Source organism: Rhinichthys klamathensis, unplaced genomic scaffold, assembly GCF_029890125.1.
Source record: "Rhinichthys klamathensis goyatoka isolate OS25496 unplaced genomic scaffold, OSU_Roscu_1.1 h1tg000303l_1, whole genome shotgun sequence".
Lineage (NCBI taxonomy): Eukaryota > Metazoa > Chordata > Actinopteri > Cypriniformes > Leuciscidae > Rhinichthys > Rhinichthys klamathensis.
The window spans coordinates 4,435,416-4,452,010 of record NW_026606822.1 but is presented as its reverse complement, the minus strand read 5'-3'; the positions used below and the strand labels follow the sequence as shown (position 1 = coordinate 4,452,010).

Genomic DNA, 16,595 nt, shown 5'->3' with positions numbered 1-16,595 from the left:
AATTACACTAAACTAAAATCAAATTGCAACCTGAAAACATAAAAAAATTTATTACTATAATAGTATAAATACAATAACAAATAATACTAAAATAATACTTCAATAAAATCAAATATTTTGTATTCAAAACTGGTGGCTGATTATGTTGTCCAGCGGTAAATATTAATTATTATTATTATACATGTAGGCTATTAATTTTGACTGTGTTAAAGTGATAAACTACAACATGAAGACGTAACAGACACTTTTGATCGGGCGTTTCAAACAGTGAACATCTTGGGGTCCAGACGTGAGCTTGTGAGTGACACTTGGGCTGCGTCCCAAATCACATACTTCCCTACTACATAGTAGGCGAAAAACAGTACGAATTCACAGCACTCATAAAAGAGGAGGAATGAAGTACCCGGATGACCTACTTCTTCCGGCGAGATTCTGAAGTGTGCGTATGATGGACACTTTACAATCCCATGAGGCCACAGGAGAGGATTTATGAATGGCAGTGAATCGACGACATAACTGACGCTTGTAAGTCACATGATAAGGACAACATGGCAGAATGTATGTCCAGATCGTACTATTTAGGACATCTTTTTTTAGCAGCCGTTAAGTAATTACTTATTTAAAATGAGTACCTACTCAAGAGAGTAAGCGATTTCAGACGCAGCCATGCATTTAAACAATTAAATGCACACAGATACACACACAGGCCCACACTTTTTATTTCTCTCACAGGCACCTAAAATAGTTTGATCGGCTGACAGAGTTCACTAAGGTGGGCGACAGAGAGAGCTATTTTCCCCGGCACAAACCGGATACGGAGAACCAAATGATCCAAATCTAGGTCAGTGTGAGCGAGTACCCCAGAAAATGTCCGACCCACTGAGAAACAAGCACATTGACTAATCACCTGGCATTTGTGCGCTCTATCTTTAGCGCCAAATAAACCTGCAGTAATTCATGAAAACAAATCTACTGCATTTGTACACAACAAACTGGATAGGATGTTGCTTTTTTCTGAAGAAATGCATTGCTGTACAGTTGCTGAGTGGTTGCTAGGCGGTTGATTACAGGTCAAAATCAAAGAGTCTTTAACCTTCAAGTCTGGTTTCTAGAAGTGGCTCATGTCTCTCCCTCAATGCAAGTATGTGGGATTATTTCACCCTTGTGGAACTTCTAGTGGTCATCAAGTACTTTTTGTTTCCAAGTGCATTGCAAAATCCTCTAAACAACAGCTTTTCCTTTCACAAAAGCCCTAAGCATGAGGATGTAAAAGAAATGTCAACTTCTATCATGTCAACCGACGAAGGCCACACTGCTATTATAGGTCCCCGATGACAGAGCACCAGGAGGGGGCAGTAGAGCGGTATAATTGGTCTATTACAGGCAGCATCAGAATATATGCACTCCTCCTCTCCAGCACCTTGTTTTATCAGCCTGTGGTTCTCTGGTAATTTGATCATGCCGTAGTACGGATCATCGATCATCCATTAATGAGCCGACATAAAAGCGGACGGCGAGTGCTAAAGCTGTCTGCAGCAGGCGCCACTTTTCACGGGGCATGTTGGTTGCAACATTTAAATATTTCTGATTGTGAATCCAACTCGCATATCATGAACCACAAACAACACTTAAATATTTTAACAAATGTATGCTTATGCAATTATACGGTAGACTATTTCATATCATAATCACATAAGTACTGAATAATGCATAAAGCTGCGGTAGGAAATAAGCATAACAAAGTGTTTTTAATTAAGTACAACATATTGTTCATCCCGGGATAAGACCCTCACTTATCATGCAAAGAGTTCTGGCTTCCCATCTGATGCGAGCGTAATTACGTTACTGAAGTTTTTCCATTAGTCGTTCAACTAGCATCGGTGTGACATGCATGCACAATATAACTCATCTATCAGAGACGTTCAGGGCTCTCGGGGGACTGCAGTGAATAGCCGCGCTCGTATCGATCAGCTTGTGCTACGATCTGAACTGTTTGGTTGGATGTGCTTTAGTTGTTCACACTAGCTGCATTCACAATTCAGAATAAAATCATGAATATTAATGATTCTGAATGTAATGTGTGCATGAACTCTATAGAAAGTGATGCATGTGTTTACATGTTCCAAAGGTGTTGTTATTGTTAACTGAGACTAAAACTATTCAAATGTTTTTTGTTAATTGAAATTAAGCTGAAATAAAATGTAAATATTAGATGAAAACCTTAAACATAAAAAAATTGAAATACAATATGTTTAAGTACATATATATATATATATATATAAAACTATGTAAATATTCAAATATTTAAAAAACAAAAAGAAATAAAAATGACAAAATGTAAACTAAAATCAAAAGTGAAAATATATATATTTTTTAAAGTGTATTAATATTCAAAATATTAATAAATATTATAATGGTACTGTAAATAATACTAAAATAACACTGGTTCTAAACATATGCAAATCATCTAACATATCTATACGATGACAACCTTCACCAATAAAAACAGCATTGAACATGAATATGACAATCATTCAGGAACTTCGTATATCAAATTACCATGGTATTAATCTCTTATAGTCATTGTACCATAGTACAGCAATAGTACTTGTTTTTAAGGGTTAACACTCTCTCTCTAACACACACACAAACACACACACACACACACACACACAAAACAGTGTAATTCAGCAGCATACACTTCAGCTCCGTTTGTCTTTATCAGAATTGGCAGTGGAGTGTAGAAGAGCTTTCTGAGCAATACTCGTGTGCATGTGTGTGTGTGTGTGTGTGTGTGTGTATGGGGGGGATGGACACACACTGCACCAGTAGCTGTGCGCCGTGCGGCAGTCTCCATGTGTTAGCCTGAGGCGCTGTGGCCCACAGTCATCCACCAAACCATTTGCTAACGCTCACACCTCATTTTACAGCATCGCTGCTTCACCGGACAGGTTTTTGCTGTAAAATCATCTTATTGAAAATACAACATGGGAAGTTTTAAAAGAATGCATAGACAATTTAAATCATGCACAAACATGCAAAAGAGATTATTATCAAATTACCATAAGCCACCGGTGCCTGGAGTTATTTCCATGACAATAGATTTTTACTTTTGACTATAACAAAAACAGCAAATACAGAAAGGTCAATGCCTAATCCATCGGTTTGACTGACGAAACCGCAATGACATTATCAAAAGAGCAATGACATTTCATCAACAACAAGTTTTTAAAAATAAAAGAAATATATTTGTTGCATTTTTTAATGTAAGTCTATGGACATTCTGTGTGTTTGGGTAGTTTTAAAATGAATTTTAAAGAAATTATCAAAAATAAATTATTTTATTTTTTTTAAAGTGTTTGTTGCTGTTTGAAATGCTTTCAAATTAAGCTTTTCTCTTTTCCATTCTGATTCAGTCTACACCGTTTTTTGTTTTTTTTTACTATTTTACTGGGTAATTTAACAATTTCTGTAAAGAGAGTCACACTTCTTCATCACAGCCCATGCAAAATTTAAATATGTTAAATTTTTACCATTTTATGACCACATTTTACTGACAATCACGCTGTTCACAGTCTCATTTCCAGTTCTATAAAGCTTTTAAAAGCGAGCAACGGCAGCCAAGGGGGGTCAATGACATAGAACGGCAACATTTCTTTCTTGTTTTCCAACACTCCCACCTTCCACTAACACACTCACCTTCCACATCTGATTTAGTCAGCAAGCTGTAACATCTCATAGCCTGAGGCCACTAAATCTACCAGCCAGCACCTTGCTGTCCTTACTAAATATTATGTTATAGAGCTGTCACGAACACGTCAAACTCTATTGCTGCTCTATCATCAGCTCTGACGGACAGGGGAAATGCTGTTTAAATGCGACCTTTCATGTGTAGTGGTATTTCAGTTGTGAACGACTCAGTGTTTCTAAATCTTGCAAACAAATCAAAAATGCTTAGCATGCTTAAAAAACTTCTAGAGTCTCTTATCTGTGACATACAATTTAAAAAATAAAAAGAGGATAAGATTATGTTCGGTTATGCATGTCTTTCAATAATAGCAAATGAATGATAACAGTAAAAACAAATGAAAATGTATTGACAAAAAGAACACCTATTGATGTAATAATCTAATCAACAGAAAGTGTCAGTAAACGACTCACTGGGATGCATTAAATCCCCACCATTAGTGTGTATTCTGGCTTTCCCTAAACACTGCAGTCACAATCACATCCATTAGTATAGCAAACAAACCCAAACATATGTGCTTTTGTTATTGTGAATGAACATATGTAGTGGCCGAACGACTGGCATGACCGAGCTCTTGAAATGTGAAACAAAGGAATTGTATTTCTGCATTGCCCACATTGAGCACTCAGAGTTTATGAAGCCATTACATGAGGAGTGATTGATGTGACAGGGAAGATGCTGTTAAATCAAAGCTGCGTCGGAGCAAAGAGAAGGTACAGATGGATGGGTAAAGACAGAGAGATAGAACATGATACTACCGCACCTGTACTACGCAGTTTAAAATGCAGCTGCACAAAACCGGAAGTGATAAAAAAAGAAAGCATGTAAGTTTCTGGTCAAGTTTGATCCATCTAAACAGCTTCCTCAAGGAAAAACATTCATCCTTCCTTCAATACAGCATCAGTGATGACAGATCAATTGTTTGATTAATATTGAACCTGAGGCATTGTACATTGACACCGATACAGGCTTTTTAAAGGCCGGTCCCGATATCTGGAGCGCAGGGTGTGGATACATTTTTTTTAATTAAATAATGAACACTTATTTTACTAAATATGAACTCATAATTCACTAAGAGAGCAGGGTGGGCATTGATAAATAATAAAAAGTAATGAAATAAAATAAAAGTAAAATAAAATACTGACATAAAACAAATGAAATGAAATCAATTAAAAAAGCAAATAAAAATACGTATTTTATACAATATTTACTCTAAATTCTCAAAACGAAAACACAAAAAGCTCAATTAATCAATGTTTAACGATGATGTCTTTAATTTCAAAACTGACACAAGGAGAAACTACAAAAGGCCAAAAATCGTAATGTTTCGTGATAATTTACTCACCCCCACATCATCCAAGATGTTCATGTCTTTCTTTATTCAGTAGAAAAGAAATTAAGGTTTTTGAGGAAAACATTCCAGGATTTTTCTCCATATAGTGGAACGAATTGCAGTTTCAATGCAGCTTCAAAGGGCTCTACACGATCCCAACCGAAAAAAATCAACCGTCATAAAAAAAAAAACATTTATATACTTTTTAACCACCAATGCTTGTCTAGCACTAGCTCTGAAAGGTCACGCGTGTCCCGGTTCAGAAAGGCAGGGTAGGGCGAAAAACTCCATCTCATTTTCTCCTCCAACTTCAAAATAGTCCGACATCGTTCCTTTTATTTTATTTATTTATTTTGTAAATGGTGTTTGACTTTTTTCTTTGCGCGTTCGCTTTGTAAACACTAGGTGTGTACTTCCGCCTACGTCACGAGTGACCTTTCGTCGTGATTACGTAAAGTGTGGAGCATCGCAGAGCTAGTGCAAGACGAGCATTTGTGGTTAAAAGTATTAATTTATTTTTTATTTTTTTAGAAAAAACAACAATTCTCTAGATAAGACTCTTATTCCTCGGCTGGGATCGTGTAGAGCCTTTAAAGCTGCATTGAAACTGCAATTTGGACCTTCAAACCATTGGACCCCATTGAAGTCCATATGGAGAAAAATCCTTGAATGTTTTCCTCAAAAACCAAATGCTCGTCTTGCACTAGCTCTGCGATGCGCCACACATTACGTAATCACGACGAAAGGTCACTCGTGACGTAGGCGGAAGTACAGACCTAGTGTTTACAAAGCGAACGTGCAAAGAAAAAAGTCAAACGCCATTTACAAAATAAATTAATAAAATAAAAGGAACGATGTCGGACTATTTTGAAGTTGGAGGAGAAAATGAGATGGAGTTTTTCGCCCTACCCTGCCTTTCTGAACCGGGACACGCGTGACCTTTCAGAGCTAGTGCTAGACAAGCATTGGTGGTTAAAAAGTATATAAATGTTTTAGTTTTTTTTAATGACGGTTGATTTTTTTCGGTTGAGATCGTGTAACTGCAATTCGGTCCACTATATGGAGAAAAAATCCTGGAATGTTTTCCTCAAAAACCTTAATTTCTTTTCGACTGAAGAAAGAAAGACATGAACATCTTGGATGATGTGGGGGTGAGTAAATTATCAGAAAATTTTAATTCTGACGTGAACTAATCCTTTAAATCATCTGACAGTCAATAAACGGCCCTCTCTCTCTCTCTCTCTCTCTCTCTCTCTCTCTCTCTCTCTCTCTCTCTGCTTATATATTCTGAGACGTGTATGCTTACATGCATAGATAACTGTACTGTTTATATTTTGACTGAGCGACCGGCTGACCCATGCTGCATTCACTATTTCATATTGTGGCTTTTATCAAAGCAATGATATTATTTTATAAAGAAAGAAAAGAAAGCATTTAATTTGTGCTAATGGTCATTTCAACCCATTCTGATTAGAAGAACCACAGGGAGACCCTTACGCTTTATGTGAACGAATCCCAATTTCAGCAAGACACGATTACAGCAGGCAAAGACCATTCAATTTCATGAGCCATCAAGCAGATATCCTCTTTTAAAAATATACGGCACTCCAGAGAGCGAGAGATATAGATGGAAGAATAGTGGGTTTGGTTATGTTACTGATATAAGCAAAATCGTCAAACACTACAACATAAAACAGCAAACACCAAATGCAACCTCACGATGAGCAAGACGTTCTTTATATAACGGCGCATTATGAGTATGTTGAGTTATGAGTCCAGATACTGCGTCATTATTACCCAAGTCCCATCCATTACTGTAAAACATCAAAAAAAGAGACAATGTTCTTCTTCAAACATTACAGCAGTACAAGAGCATGATTAATTACAAGAAGGGGAAACGGGTTCACTCCACTGAACAGACTCCACACAAGCGTGTGTGTGTGTGCACGTGTGTGTGTCCAATGCGGCGATGCCTCCTCTGTCTCACCTCTGCTTTGAGTAGAGCGAGGTCTACTCTGAATCTAAACGAGTGCTTTATTACGTGAAGCTCTCAAGGACTGACCCGAAGCACTTAGCCGAAGCGACTCGGCCCAAGGCGCCTCCCTGTCATCTATCTCTCTGCATTTCTCTTTCTTCAACACACTGTTCACCTGGTCCACACCACCACAATCAATGAGATTACCTTTTAAATTGCCTTTTCCTGTTTCAGGCCTTCTGGGATATCTTTGAGCCCTGGGAATGCGCCTGTATGTGAAGGTACACGCAAGAATGAACAGAACACACAATGGTTGACTTTTACAACTGACCTCAGCGCAGCTCGTTTCGCCAGCAAACCAGCGCCCTTTTTAATGTAACATGCTAAATGAGAAAAACCAGAAGATGCACTTCCCCAGTATGTTAAAAAAAGATCAAGGTAATCAAGTTTATAGCATCCTTCGCCAGCAGACCGGACGAGTAAATCTGTGCCCGTTGTCAGCAGAAAAGCTTGATCAGCAAAAAGATGCACCGATCAGCATTCGCACGGCCAGTAATGAGCTCTGCTGGACGACAACCCTAAGTAGTCTGCAAAACAGCTAGTACTCCAGAACTTAAATAATTCATTGGTGCTGCTGGAGAATATTGTAGCATTTCAATACAGACAAACCCATTAGGGCAATGCAAAATAACTTGACATAACATTTAAAAGTGCACAAGCCGCTGCAACTGGATTTTATCACGCATCATGCATATCTAGAGCCGGCAGTGACGTGTCATCTCTGAGTTATTGAGAGATGCATATTGTGTGTGCAAATTACGAGACTCAAGTTCTATTCTACGCACATCGGCCACTATTATGTAATGTGATACTGCAGCACTAGGACTCTACGCACTCGCGCTCTCCTGTGTGCTGAGAAAGTTACAAAGATCTTCCTGTCACTCCTCTCTGCCGTACGCCTTCATTCGCTGATATTTAATAGCCGAAAGACTATATTTAGACTCCCATCCTTGTAAGAAAGCATTTAAATGTTAAACTGCATTGTACACAAGGCATGCTTTATCATAAAAGGAGGATACTGTACTTACCTCTGTAGCGTGTGTCTCCTCACTGCACCAAGAGGAGGGTGGTGATGGTGATGCAGAGGGGGGATGAAGAAAGAAACTTCGCAGAGCGCGCAGGGCACTTGGAGAGCTTAGAAAAAACAAAAAGTGACAACAATCAAGACTTTTGGTTTATCCTCTTCTGGTTTTGTTGGAAATAACAGACCTATGCAAACACACACACACACACACACACAAACACACACACCCCTGATCTCTTCCTCTACACACCCCCACGCTCATGCACACATACACACACACACAATAGCTCGGATCAGGACAGATGCAGAGGTGCTCTCATGTACACACACACATTTCCAGTCTCACACCCAGCAGTCTTTGCTCAGCACCACAGCCCCTGGTGTTTCACTGCTGTATTTCCCGGCACTGAGCTGTCATTGGTTCAATCACGGCTCAATAAAAAGTCCTCCTATTTCCAATTGGGTGAGGAGGGATTTTTCTTCATAGCACACTCTGAAACCCATCCCACCCCTCCTGCTTTTAAAAAACCTACACTACGTGCAAGGAGAATGCTGAGCTGTGAAAATCAGGCAGGATCAGGATGAGAGAGTGAGAGGAGGAACAGCAGGGAGGAGAACGCGAGGGAGCGGGGCGAGAACAGGCGCAGTAACCAATCAACGAGCGGAAGAGAGAAGCGCGAAAGACGTTGTTGACTTCAGGGATGATCGCGTTGTCGGCTAAAGAAACGACATATTACCCAAGTTATATTGAATATGAATAAATAAAGAGACAATGTACGCCGAAATATCTTGTCGAGCTGTTGGCTACAAGATGACCAGTGTGGACCGATTCAAAAACAAATGACTAATATGAGTAGGCTAGGTTCTTTTTTTTTGTGTGTGAATCGAAAACACAACCAGAGTGTAAATTAACCTTAATACCAAAACGAACGACTCTTATGAGCTGATTCTTTTCATTAAAGAGTAGTTCAAAAATCAAAGTCCAACGTCTGGCTCACTTGCTAAACAGCGAGATATAAATAATCATGGTGTCCGTATTACTGACTTACCGTCCACAACACAAAGATAAACATTTATTGTTTTGTAATAAATATTGCTATATAGTCTAGTGAACCGAAATATCGTATTATAAACGTAGCCTACAAAATATAACTTAGGTTTTGCGTCATTTGTAGGGTTGCCACCTATGTCTGATAAAAAACCGGGACATATTACCCGCCCAACTGGGGGGGGGGGGGGGGGGGGGGGGGGGGGGGGGGTGTTTGAAGACCAAAAATGAACGGTTGAACACCAAAATTTAAATTTTAACTGTAGGCCCGCCTATACACCAAATGCTGCGCAAAAATATATCCTATATTCGCGTATTTTCAGATTTTTGTTCATGATTTTTTTTTTGCCCCTTTAATAAGCATTTAAAATATTCACAAATTATATGGATAAAATGGTTTTCTAAGGCCAAACACTATATTTCTAAGGCTATAGATGATTTATAGGCTATTATAAATGTTTCTGAAAAAGTAACGAGGCATTTTAATTGTTTATTAATAAACTATTTTCTAAATCGGCTGCAACATATCTCCATCTCCGCTGTAAAGCAGATGCGCCTTTAGAGAAGAAATTCATATGGATTACATAATCAGACTGTATTTTCTTTTGATTCGAATTTGTTCGTTTAAAAGTGGACATTTCAAGCTTTAGCCTATGGGCTTGTTTATTTTGAGACGCGATCCAGTTCACGGAGACCATAAAAGAGCGCGACTGATTGTTTTATTTTATTTTACAAAAGCACAACGTTTTCTTGTTATTGTGAGTTTACACAAATAAAAGTAGTTGCGAATGATGTATTGTTGCGAATGATGTTTATTTTCTATGACCAGAAATGATAGAGTAGTAGGCCTATTTTAAGTTGTTTCCACTGTTGATAGAAAAACGGAAGTGCTCGCGCCCGCGCCTCGTGCAGCAAGCGCGCTCCACACTCAGATTACATGCGCTTCTTATGCGCTTCTTGAGGCAGACTCGACTCACACTAGCACACACACGCAAGGTCTCTCGCTCTCTGCCGTTGCGCGCGCTACACAGTTTGAACATACATATTCACGTAGCCTTTCGAAAACCGGGACATTCAGTGTCCCGGGAGAGTGCGTAAATTTCCCGGGACAGGTTATTAAAAAGAAGGACAATCCCGGTAAAACCGGGACAGGTGGCAACCCACTCATTTGCCGTCGTCAGATCGTCCAGCCGCCAAATAACGCATTCTTTTAAAAGACTAACGTTCGCGCTTGTAACGTTACGTATCGTACAGTAGTAAACCCCCTTTCTTTTACTGTCTATGGGTAAACCCTGACTTTGTGACCTTCACCACACAACAAAGAAACTTCAACCCTTTCGGCAGCATGTTCGACAACGCTGCTATTCCTAGTGCTAGTTCGTTTTAGCGATTAATTTTAAAGGAAGCCTACCGGCTAAGCGCTTCAGATCTCACCCGCAAGCTTTTGCAAGTCGGCATTTTACGAATTATTCGCGAAGATTCGAAGAAACCTTTATGAATATTTTGCTTCGAATCAGTGCTTCGCAGCGCGCATCAAACTGTCGTGAAATTTCAGCAAACGAGGCTTCGTCGTTGCATCATAGCCTACAGTTAAATTACAGACACGTTAATTGGTTTGACCATGAGCCAGTCAGGTTTATTAGCCTATTTAAATGGATAAAGAACTTTGAACTTTCTATAAATTATTGCTGGTTGGCCAACAACAACAGAAAAAAAATCAGTGCAAAAATTAATAATATAGCCTACTATTAAAGATAATTAAAATCATCTTGCAAAACGTATGATTAGGCTATATTTTGTAAAACGTCACTGAACATATTTATGCTCTCATTGCATTTACACAACTTTAACCAGCAGATGTCATAGCGTAGCGAAGTTTCTGAAATATTGCTTCTTATGTCACAATTTTTTTCACAATAGCCTAATTATTTTTTTACATTGTTTTTTGGTTTTTAAATGGCATCTTATTAATTAGTTGTGTACAGTCATTTGTATAGCCTATCATTTTCAAGCCACATAACAGCCGATCCTGAGTTCCTCATGAGCAAAGATGGCAGCCTCCATTTTGCTTACTTCCGGGGAGATACCATTCAAATGAATCACATCAGATGAATCACATATTTTAAAGCTCCTTGGCTGAAGTAAATATATATATTTTTTGGCCCTGCTCTGACTCTAGCCAGCCAGCTGCGCTCCAGCAGCATGTAACTTAATGTGGTCTATGTAAATTATTAAAGACTGATGATGGGAGGCGCTGTAGAACTCGCTCTCCAACAGAGCAATCCGTCCACACACTCCAGAACCTCATAATAATAGCAGTAGTTTCTCAGCTACCATATCTTACACTGTCAGACCGACAGACACGGTCACTGTCTAATGAACTGTGCTGTGTTTCCTCCCATGGATTCGAACTCATGTAGTTTCTCCATGCAAGTTGCCTGTTAGCCGTGCTGTATATGATATTTAAACAGATCTGCCAAGTGATGTCAGCTCCCCACCCCCCTTTAGTCTATCTCCATTTGCAGCCTAGTGCCTCAATACTAATTAAATGGGTTTGATGGAGTCCAATCCGTCAACATCTAAAATCAATGAAATAAAGTCTGGGCAGCGGGGCTTGGGATTCTTTCTACATGATTGAAAATCCCAGTCTGTTTCCTGAAACACAGCACATAACTTTTTGCCATTTCAGAGATTTAATTTCATGTGCTTTGAATGTCTTAGTGCAATGTTAATGTCTAATCAGCTTGATGAAACCAAAAGAAACCAAACCAATGCTCTAGAGTAAGTTCGTTCCATTTACTGCATCATATTTAATCCTTTACGTGTTTGTGTTTTTGTTATTAAACACATGGTGTTCTAGAAAATTGGCAAAATAATAACCTACATAGAGTCCTGCATGCAGAGTGTCACATGGGTTTTTTATGAATGTCAAACGGGTGTAGCGGACTGGCTCTATGATTAGATTTATTATTATTGAGGCGGCAGTAGAGTCTTCCGGCCCGTGGCAGATGTCCAATCCTGTTTCTGTGCCTGCAGAGCTGTCCTTTGGCAAAGTGGGATGCAGCTTTTGGCCAGCACTATATATTCAACTGGAGAAAACTCAGGCTGCATGACAGAGCAAGAATTCCTCGGAAGCATTAAGAAAATTTACAGTGGCCCCTTAAACGTACAGATATAGATGAATGATGCAAGCACAGTTTTGTGTACTTAATTAATTATGTTTTGACAAGTGAAGCGTACTGTAAAAATCCCTTACCTGAAACCAACACTGTTTTTCATTTCATTTCAAGCGTTCTAAAACGATGTACTATAAAACCAAAAAGTTTTTCCTTTGCGTTTTTCGGTGCACTGACATTAGATGGCGATATTACTTTGAAAGAAAAAACTACGCGCCTGAACACGTAATATGCATGCGTTTTCACAAATTCGCATTTTTGTAGTTTAAGCGGAGATGATAATGGTATCGTTTTCAAAAACTCACACTTTAAAACCCGTTTTCGAAAGTTTGCGTTTTCAGGCCACCAAAACACCGTTGTCGTGTGAATGAACGGCCAAAATGCATAACGTAGTTTTTCGGTTTTTTTTAGTTGAAAACAGTGTCGTGTAAACGGCCCCTTAGTATGCTGTGTTTTTCTAAGGGACCTGAAGTACTTTTAGTATTCGTAAAAGGGTACGTTTAGTCAACAACGATGTACTAAAAACAGAAAACTTTTTCCTTTCCGTTTTCACATACAGACGACAACATTGTCAAAACCATCCTCGTTCACACAGATCTGCGAAAACGACTAAAAACTCTGTATTTTGCTGCCAGACCAGTAGATGGCGATGTCAATTTGAAAGAAAAAACTACATGCCTATAGACTGAACACATAATACACATGACCTCACCGTTTTCACAAATTCGCATTTTTGTAGTTTAAGCGGAGACGATAACGGTATCGTTTTCAAAAACTCACACTTTAAAACCCGTTTTCAAAAGTTTGCGTTTTCAGGCCACCAAAACACAGTTGTCGTGTGAATGAACGGCCAAAATGCATAACGTAGTTTTTCGGGTTTTTTTAGTTGAAAACAGTGTCGTGTAAACGGCCCCTTAGTATGCTGTGTTTTTCTAAGAGACCTGAAGTACTTTTAGTATTCGGAAAAGGGTACGTTTAGTCAACAACGATGTACTAAAAACAGAAAAGTTTTTCCTTTCCGTTTTCACATACAGACGACAACATTGTCAAAACCATCCTCGTTCACACAGATCTGCGAAAACGACTAAAAACTCTGTATTTTGCTGCCAGACCAGTAGATGGCGATGTCAATTTGAAAGAAAAAACTACATGCCTATAGACTGAACACATAATACACATGACCTCACCGTTTTCACAAATTCACATTTTTGTAGTTTACGTGGAGACGATAAGGGTATCGTTTTCAAAAATGTGCACTTTAAAACCCGTTTTCAAAATTTAGCGTTTCCAGGCCTCCAAAACACAGTAGTCGTGTGAATGAACAGCCAAAAAGCATAAAAGTTTTCAGTTTTTAGTCAAAAACACGGTCCTGTGTAAATAGCCTCTTGGTATGCTGTGTTTTTCTAATGTAGCTACTTTTAGTATGCGCATATGATGGACACTTTACAATCCCATGAGGCCACGGGAGAGGATTTATGAAGGGAAGTGAAGTGATGTAACTGATGCTATAGGTCACGTGACAGTAACAACATGGCGGATGTAGTACATCCGAATTTCATTCATACTACCCATATTCATACTATATAGAGTGTGCATACTTTTTTTTCAGGCTACCTACTCAGAGGCTACTTGATTTCGGACTCATCTTCAGGCATTCTTACATTCTGAAACACCTTTAATGAGGCTGTTTATGCAGAGAACATTTCAGGGATGCATGTCAATCTGTTGTGAGCAAGCCTCAATGAAACTTTATCAAGTTTCGTGCTCTCAAATTCAGTTGAGCGCTGTCTGCGCTGTCTATATCATCAAATCTTATTGCAGTAGACAGAACATCCATTGAGCATCATTTGTTTGTCCAGCTGCGATGTCACAATAGTGAAGCCGGCGGAATGACAAGCACCATAAAGCTGATACAATACAGCCGGCTCCATCATTCATCTCTGTGAGGAATGCTGCATATGTTATCAGATTACACTGTCACTACATCACAGATGGAGTGCTTTGGAAACTAGCTGTGCATCCAGGTTTTTGCTTTTGCAAGGCTTTGCAAGTTAAAGACAGGAGAATTTAAGATGACTTTATTCATGAATAATTCAATAAAAATGTTGTTTTTAACATCACGTTGACGTACAGCACTTATCAACCCAGACAACCGAATATCTTTCTGAAACACTCGATAATAACACATTTTAGATGAAAAATAGCAATGGAATTTCAATAATAATTTGGAATCAGTTTTATATGGATCAAATAAGAATCCTTTGAGAATTTGATCTGGTCTTAAACTTGATGGTTGGTTTCCTCATTTGTAAATCACTTTGGATAAAAGTGTCTGTCAAACGAATAAATGTCAACGTGGATGACCTGAAAATCCCATCTTTTTTTGTCTTCAGATTTTTTATTGTGGTTTTTTAAATTATGCAACAATAACAAAAATAAGACAAAACAGAAATGAACAATAATAGACAACAATGAGGGTTACAAGACAAAACCACAAAGAATTTTAAATTAGCTTAAATGTTTTACACGGTGACAGAGTCTTACATGCAGTTGAGTTTTACATTTTCTCAAGGAGTTTAAATACATATCAAACGCACTCTTAAAAATAAAAAAATGATTTTTCTTTGACAATTTACATTTGTGATCTTGTTTTAATTTTATTTGATTCCTTTCAGATTGTGATTACATGATTAGATCATTCCAAATGATCTCCATGCAGCCATTCCTTGAGGATTTCAGGCAGTCTCTGGGCTCAAACAGGCATTTCTTCCTGTTTCTGCAGTCCGGTGTAGAAAATAACATCTCAAGAGCCTGTGCACCGTGACCCCCAACACTAACTCATATACAGGCAGCTGGGAAAATCCACAGATGAAGGCAGCTTCAGATTCAATCAAAGTTTGGAGTATATTTTAGACTCAAAAGAAAGTTCTCAGTTCAGTCCGCACTGAATAAGTCAAGTGGTTGTGTGGGTTTAGAGGTAAAGCAGTGTTGCTGAAGGTTTCTGGTGCTGTTTTGAATCTAGTATGCTCTTTATGTTATTCAAACAGGTATGTTAAAGGTTGTTTAAGAAAATTAATTAAAAATGTAGCTTTCAATAGGAATAACGAAGAAAAAAGAAATGTACAGTTCAAAATGTTGGGGTCATTGATACTTTTATTCAAGAAAATTGCATCACATTTTTCAAAGGTGACAGTAAAGACGACATGTTACAAAAGATTTTTATTGCAAATCAATGATGTTCTTTTGAACTTTCTATTAATCAAAGAATCCTGAAAAAAAATCTATCACAGTTTCAATAAATATATGAAACAGCACAACTGTTCTCAACATTGATAAGAAGCATATTAGAATGATTTCTGAAGGATCACGTGACACAGAAGACTGGAGTAAATAAATGATGCTTAAAATTCAGCTATGCATCAGAAATAAATAGAAAACAATTGTAATAATATTTCTCAATACTACTATTTTAACTGTATTTTTGATCAAATAAATGCAGCCTGAAGAGACTTCTTTCAGAACTGTTCAACAGCAGTGTGCCTAAACAGAGATGCTATTTATATGGTATTTCAAGGTTTAAAGGTTACAATGGCACTACCATGATACTGTCAGGTTGTTGCAGGTAGCTGAAAGGACACAGGAATAGCAGTATAGTTGATTTATTTACAAATTTAACTTTCTGGAACATACAGGAACAAAAGAACAAAACTCCAGGACTTCAGTGAAAACAACCATACAAGGACGACGATCCACAAACACTGAGGGCATAAATGAACGGGGACTAAGGACTAACGGGATAATTAACTGAACTCAGGTGATGGGGATTACTAATTAGACAGACCGGGAAAACTAACAGGACTGAACCAAAATCATAAAGACAGGGGGAAACAAGAACGCAAAACTGAACTAAACACATTGAAAACGTGACAGATACATGTCCAAAACCCATGTTTAAAAAAACATTTTTGAACATGGTTTGCAATCATGATTCAGTATGAAAATGTTATAACATATATATATATATATGTGCATGTGCAATTAGTGTTGTTCTGAACACGGTCAGCAGAGAGAGCCGCTGTAATGTCGACTGACTGCATGGCTCTGTCCCAAACCTATAGGCCATAGAAAAACGGTGATTATTTCTCTCACTTACCCAATATTTCGGTATGCTGTATATTTAAATACTTTGCCTTTGGTTTATAAACATGCTAATGCCAAACTCTATTGGGAT

The 16,595-nt window shown here is 38.3% G+C and overlaps 1 protein-coding gene across 3 annotated transcripts in view; it reads right to left on the bottom strand.

Moving 5' to 3' along the window:
• LOC130104149 (synaptotagmin-2) overlaps positions 1 to 8,672 on the bottom strand; it is a 46,923-nt gene extending 38,251 nt beyond the window's left edge. The window contains exons 1-2 of one of the 3 annotated variants that reach the window (XM_056270592.1): positions 8,473 to 8,672; positions 8,145 to 8,250 (exon numbers count right to left, since the gene is read on the bottom strand). The gene's annotated coding sequence lies outside the window, so the exon portion shown is untranslated. Of the gene's footprint in view, positions 1 to 8,144; positions 8,312 to 8,472 lie in introns of those variants that run through there. The other 2 variants (XM_056270593.1, XM_056270596.1) reach the window with 2 other exon arrangements.
• Between the last annotated feature and the right edge of the window lie 7,923 nt (positions 8,673 to 16,595).